This window comes from Acomys minous (assembly GCF_964271855.1).
Source record: "Acomys minous genome assembly, chromosome: 12".
In the NCBI taxonomy this organism is placed as follows: domain Eukaryota; kingdom Metazoa; phylum Chordata; class Mammalia; order Rodentia; family Muridae; genus Acomys; species Acomys minous.
The window spans coordinates 102,981,305-102,988,855 of NC_140493.1; positions in this window are offsets into that span (position 1 = coordinate 102,981,305).

Sequence of the window (7,551 nt, forward strand, 5' to 3'; positions counted from 1 at the left end):
AACTACAAACGATCATCCTGAGTGAGGTAACGCAGACCCAGAAAGACATGCACGGCATATTCTCACTTACAAGTAGATATTAGCCTGGCAGAGATGACTCTTCTTATCTCCAGGCTCCCTTTAAGGTCCTGAGTAAATCAAAAGGCCTTACAGTTAACAAGACTCACACTAAAATGGCAAGCTCTGGCGTGTGGGAAGAATACTATATACATAATAAATAAACCTTTTTAAAAAGCCCACATTAAAAAAAAATGGGGGAGCTCCACAGCAGCAGAGCTCCACGATGCTCTAGACTGTAGCCCTACCACTAAAATACACCAACGAGTAAAACTTCATTACCACTTTAGCCTCTTTGGCTCAAAGTCTTTGATTCCAGGGCACATGAAGGCAGCTCAGCCAGCCTTGGGAGGTGGACACCTGAATGAGAACTATATAGAGCTATGAACACAGGGCAACACACACACACACACACACACACACACACACACACACACACACACACATACACCACACACACACACACACACACACCACACACACACACACACACCACACACACACACACACACACACACACCACACACACACACACCACACACACACACTTGAGTTTGGCCTAAGTTGTCCCTCTGTGAATTTCCCGTGTGGCTTGGGATCTGGAGAAGGAGCCCAGGTGAATGACCCGGAGTGTCAGCAAACAAAAAGCTTCTTGCCTCTTGGCCCAGTGGGCATCTGATCCCATATATGGAGTCACGTGGCACGCACAGGAAAGACTCCCCTTCTCAGATCTGTCCCAGGTCAACTGGTGTCAACACGCTTTTCCCCCTCATAATGAAAACAGGTGTTACTTACATAGGTAGATATGTATAGCACACTTGGAAATAGGCTTCAGTATGCCTGAAAATTAATCCCTGTTCCTTCCTTTCTTCATTTTTAAATGTTATTTGTTTATATCAGAAGATGCCCTGTGTAGTCCAGAATGGCCTTGAATTCAGTGTGTAGCTTAAGGATCACTTTAAACGTCTGATTCTCTTACTTTCTGCTGCCTGAGTTGAGGCTGGGGTTGCAGGCATGTTCCAGTACGGCTAGTAGACACAGTGCTGGGAACCGAACCCAGGGCTCTGTGTGTTAGGCGCGCACTCTACCAACGGAACTGTGTTGTCTCATCTTCAGCCTCTTATGTGTAACGTTTTAGAAGTTCATTCTCCTCTTACAGTGTTTTAACACACATGTGCGTTACGTAGACTTTTGTGCCTCTCATAAACGTGTGTGTTCTTATCGAAGATATAGCATCCATTCATCGTATTTGTATTTATTCCCAAGCTTCTTTAATTCCTTATTTCAGATAATCTTTCAACCCCAAACCACATCTGGCTCCAGAAAAATCACAAGTTAATTTGATTTATTTATTTTAATGTGAGAATTCCAATAATTGGTATGCCATTTTCATCATTGCTGCCCCCTCTTTCCTATAGCTCCTCCTCCTGTGTCCTCTCACTTGCTCTCAAGTTCTTTTCTATAATTACTGTTGACACACACACACACACACACACACACACACACACACACACACACGTGTACAACCCACTAAGTCCATCTAGTGTTGTTTAAAACTGAAATTAACTTCGTCTTTTCTAGAGAGCCATTGCTTTCCCTTTACAACTTCTCTCAGTAACCCCGCTTAGGTGCACTCCATCTGGAATCTGCCCTCTAACTCCTAGAAGAAACTCTTTCTCTCTCATTTTCAGGATCTTGGGAGCTTTGAATATTTAATGTACTGCTCTCCCCACACCATTTCTTCTAACCACCTGCCTCCCCGCTCAGCCACTTTAATCACTGACTATTTTTGCTAAATGAGTAACGGTTAGCTTTGGGGAAAATGGTATCATTGTGATTAAAGACTATAGAGGATCGTGTACATATTATGTGTATATATAAAGGCAAATATGTAAAGATACATGACCTAGCATGCATTTTGCCTTAAGGAAACCTTCAACTCTGAGACAAATTTCACAGGCACCTTCTACAGGTTTTATAAACAGACTTACTTGTTTCTCCATCCTTTTATTTGTGTGCACAATGTATTTAGTCTCTCATCACAAAGTATTACCTTTCTCCCAGTTCATCTTCCACAAATATGTGGTTGAGAATAAGTTGCCTTTTATAAGTTACTTCAACAGTTTGAGTACTGGTTGGATTGTTCAGAAGTAGGGATGAAGGTGATAATTTTTGCAAAAGCATTTTATAAATTATGTAGTGGGCCCATTGGGTAGCATGCTTGATGTTGCTTGTCTGAGGACCAGAGTTCAGATCCTGAGCACTCAGGTAAAGGCTGGGTGGTTGTGGCATCCTACCTATATTCCAGTGCTTGGAAGTTAAGATGCTGGAAGCCAGGATCAAGTTGGCTATTTGGACCAGCTGACTAGATGAACTAAAGTTCAAATGAGAGACTCTGCTTCAGTATAGAGGGTGGATAGTGATCAAGAAAGGCAGCTGAAGTCAACCTCTGACCTCCATAGGCGTGCACACACACACACACACACACAAACATGCAAGCCCATCCACATAGGCATGTGAATGTGTAGAAAAGTAGACACCACTCATACATATGTGCAAAAGTATATAGTGTTATGTATATGTTGTTTATATATTTACGACACCAATTTTTCATTTTCTGTATCATTCTTCTCCTTAACTTCCAGATAATGGAACTGGGGAAAAAAACCTTCTGTTTTTGCAAAATGTTTTCCTAGCACCAGGTTACATGGAGCTGTGATAGCTATTGCGCATTCAAAGGTACTCTTTGCAAAGAGCTTGCAGCAGAGTTAGGGAGAAGAAGAAAAGCAATTATAGTAATCTAATTTTAGATTTCTATATTTGTGCTTTGGCCTTAGCAATTAAGCCAAAGGCCTCCAATGAAGTGTCTGTGAAGACACAGGCTAAGCATTCTTCCACACAGTGGCCGAAACGCTCCACACTTCTGCCTGCCATGCTCCGGTGAATGCTAAGTGGAGATTTTCCTCCTTAGATTCTCTCTTCCCACTTGTGTCTCTAGGAGGGAGCTCACGCACCTGGACTCTGGCACTATGTGAAGGAAAGGCGTTGTTGCTGGCAAAATGCTCCGTAGCAAGCCTATCAGCTTACGGAGTGGATTTCCTTTATCTTGGGGCATTGGACTCTATTCAGGGGGCAAGAAGGCTAAGATTTCAGGTCTTGTTTGGGCATGCTACCTGCTCCTTTCTCTCTCGTCCTTCTGGAGGGAAGAGTGTAGTGTCTTGGCACACATTCTACCAGGGTCAGTGTCCATTTAAGAAATGTCACTGGGGCACTAGATACCGTTTGCTGAACAATCATGACCTTGTTGTCCAAAACCACAGCTACTCCCCAGGAGCAAGAGGTTGGTTCTTCCTAGAACTTATGTGGATGTTGTGTCCCTGAAGTGTGGCAAGGTTTGGCGGCATTTGTATCAAGGTCACTTGTAGAAGAGTGTGCCCTCTCCTGTAATATGTCAATGAGGGTATTTTTTTTTCTAATCAGACACTAGAGACTCTGTTTTCTCACTTGCCATAAGACATTTTTTTTTCAGTGTACATTGCTGCATTTTGTAGGGTTAATTTTTTTTTTAAATCAGACTTCATTGTTACAGAAATCTTCCTGGAAAACCTGCTAAGATTGAAATATATATTTTCGTTTGACTGACTCTTTTTGTAAGGATGATGGTATTCCTGAAAAGCCTTATGAAAAGGCTTGGTTCTCCTCACCCCATTACTGTACATAAGGCAGGCAGGAAGACAGACAGACACAGACAGACAGACAGACACACACACACACACACACATGCTCATGCAAGAAAGACAAATATAGATAGATGATAAATAGATTAATAGATAAATAGATAGAAAGATGATAGATAGATAGATAGATAGACTTAGAGCCTTCCATAAGAATCCCCACAATCTCACTCTCAGAGTATCTCTTAGGACATTGGTAAAAACCAGAGTAACAAGTCAGCCTTAAATCATACAGACATCATAACCTGGGAAATTCAGCTTCATTTCTTTGTCATGCCTTATCTGTTTGCACAGGAACTGAAAAGAAACAATGTAAGATTGGGGATCAGTTACATTTGTCCCTCTCGTTTGCAACTTGCAAACTTGCTACAGTAAATATATGTAGCATTTTTATACTTCCTCCAAGATTGCATTGCATTTAGCTGATTTTCTATTTGTTTATGTGGGGTTTTTTGGTAATAAATGTGTTAAGTCTATGAGGTTTCATAAGCAGCATTTTGTCATAATATTTTATAGCAGCATGAATTCTAAATAGACTGCTGCAAGTTAACTCGTGTTTCAAAGTGTTTACAAATGTCCAGTTTGTGCCAGGTGTGGGTGGTACAGGCCTTGAGAGTTTTGGCATCCATTGCTCTGACTTTGAGCTAGTTTGGTCTGCATACTTTCAGACCAGGCAGAGCTTTGGAGTATGAGCCTCTTTCAACCAATTGATCAATCACTCACTCAATTTGTAAATTACAGTTCGATACATTGTTCCTGGAATTTCAACACATTGTAGCACATAATAAAAAAAAATACAAACGGAATGGGGTTTTAACTGATGGAAATCCATGATACGTGTTTAAGATGAAGCAGCTAGTACAGCAATTAAAGCAAATTACAAATATTTTTTACTACATCAAGGCAGGCACTGTAGATTAAGCTGTGAATGTCAGGAAATGGGGCAGGTTGTTAATTTGATACTGAGCACAGCTGCCTTTCCATCTGTTGTGAGAGTCCAGCACTGCTTAATCTTCCCTTGCTATGGCCGCACGTGGTCAAAACCACTCAGCTCCTCCTCATGGGCTGGAACCTGAGAGGGTCTGCAATCCTCTGAACACAGACTGCCACCTGTGACCCTGCATGTACACATGAGGTTGTTTTTATAACCCCACATGTGTACTAACAGCAAACCTACTGCAATAAATTCTAATCAGGGCCCTGAGTATTTTCCGAAACTGTGATAGACACAGCAGAGCCATCAGCCTGTCTAACCTTCCAGTTTCTTCAAGAAGCCAAGGATTCTAAGGTTCAGCTACCTCTAGTTCTTGTCTTTGCCTCTGCCCCGCCCCCTTCTCTCTCTCTCTCTCTCTCTCTCTCTCTCTCTCTCTCTCTCTCTCTCTGTCTCTCCCTCTCTCTCTGGTGTAATTAACTGTCTTCCTCATTTCCTAAGTGAGCACTGCAAACATTATTGCTTTTACCAATGAGAGAAATTGAAATAAAGATGCTTTCAGTATTTATAGGGCAGTAAAATACTTATACAAGAAAATAAGTGTATTTGTTAGAGGCATTAAAAAGTGAGGGAATTAGGTTTAAGCTGTTATATAATAGCTTGCTTTTACTTCAATCCTGACATATTTATTTATTCATTTAAAAACAGGCCAGCGATTTGCTTCCATGTTGTTTGCTTGTGATGGAGTTTGCATGTGCCTCAAGCTGGCCCTGGACTCATGGTTCCTTTTGTTCAACATCTTGAAATTGTAGCACACGTACCTGCCATTTTTTTTTTTTTAGAAACCAAATTAAATGAAAATAGTTAAAATGAAAACAGATGGTTTGTGTTGGGTTAAACGTCATAATGATACAAAGGTGAAAGAAAATATTTACATGCCAGTTTATTTTTTAACTAAAGAAGGAGAGGTGTGGTCATACACATCTGTGCACCTGAACCTCCAATACTTTGGGACAAAGAGGCAGGAAAAATCACATCTTTAAAACCAGCCTCCACAGAGAGTACCAGAGTTTCAAGCTATTTAGTGCTACAAAAAACAAAACAAAACAAACAAACAAACAAAAAAACCTGAGGGAATGAGGATGAGGAGTGGGAGAAGAAATCTAAGGCATATCTGGATAACAAAATAGATCTATGCTATCTAGGACAACATTCCTTTCTGCGAATGGCAATGTCTTCCAGTATTTTTATCGTTTGTTACTAGTTAGGGGGTATCAATAAAACCTCCAACAACAGATAATTATACACGGTATAATCCCCACACTCCTGAAACTAGGAAAATCATTATAGTTCATTTTACCTCTAATTTTTGAATGTACAAACTAAAATGGTGTTATTATATTTCTATACATATACTGCCCTTTTACTGCAATCACTCTTCTGCTATAATTATTTATTCCCTATCTGCCGCCCCCCCCATCTTTACCCCTTTGCAAATACCTAATAGTCCTGATTCTGTTTTCAGAGCCATCCTTCCATGTTGTCAGACTCCGCATTTGAGACCCAGTCGTGTCAATTTGTCTTTCTAATGTTGGCTTATTTCTTTTAACACAATGATCTCAATTTGACTGAAAAACGACATGACTTCCCTCTTCCTTGTGCCGTGTCTTCTTTGCTTTATCAATTCGTATATTGACGAACAGATGGTCTGACTCATGGTTGTTGAGGGCAGTGTAGCAATAAAATGGGCGTGTAGAGGTGTCAGTAGGAAACAAGACTGGGGACTTATCTTAAGGGTGTTGGTGCTAGGGTAAGGAAATCATACTGGAGAGAGTAGACTGTGAACAGTCTTTCAAGTTTCTTTGGCTGGGAGAGTGATCAGACTATATTGCCCCTTCAAAAGATGAAGTGTCAAATGCAGAGGGTTGATTGGAGGAGCAAGAGATAAAGACAGAGATAAGCATACCTCTTAATAGCCTGTGGTGATATTTTAAGTAAGAGGTAATAAGTATTTGAACTTCAGAAAGGAAAAGAAGTCGTCAGTTCTGGAGGCATTGCAGAAGAGGAGTGTATGTAACTTGGTAATTGTTTAGATTAGGAGAGAATAAGTGGCTGTAAAAATCACAGTCTAGATACACTGATAAGGAGAAAGAGGCAGGAGAGAGGGCTGGTCTCCAACAGGAGACAACATTCTGGAGTTGGAGGTTTAGGCAAGTATCTTCTAGGTGGACCCATAAAACTGCATGCTACAAGGCAGGTAGACTCAACTTATCTTCTGCCTACATTCCTCAGCACTTCCAACTGAGCCAATTCCAAGTTCCCACCCTCCTTTGCAGCAGAGCCATCTCTTTGCTCTCTCAGAGGGAGGGGTCTGAGCATGAGTGACTCTCTAGCCCTTTAACTCCTGAGGTAGGCACAGCCAGCCTCATCCTATTGGCACAGGAGTTCACTAAGGGTTTAGCATTAGTGAAGGATGCACATGGTTTTTGTTTTGTTTTGTTTTGGGTTTTTTTGTTTGTTTGTTTGTTTACCATCAATGGCATCTTGTTGCGTGTGCAGTTTCCCTGATTCCAGGGCTGTGAAGGTGCGAGTCACACTTAGGTTCTGGGCATGAGTTCACATTTATGTAAATCTCCCACATGCCGCTACAGATCCACTCAAGCCGACTGCTCAGCACATCCCAACATGTATATTTGAGAGGTTTCCATGAATTACATTCTTTGTTTTAATCCAGCATTGACTCATTCTCATGCATTTACCATCACTCCTGCTGCAACTTGACCCGCAGCACTTCCTTAGCCTCATTAGAGAGGTCTTACTCTGGAGTGG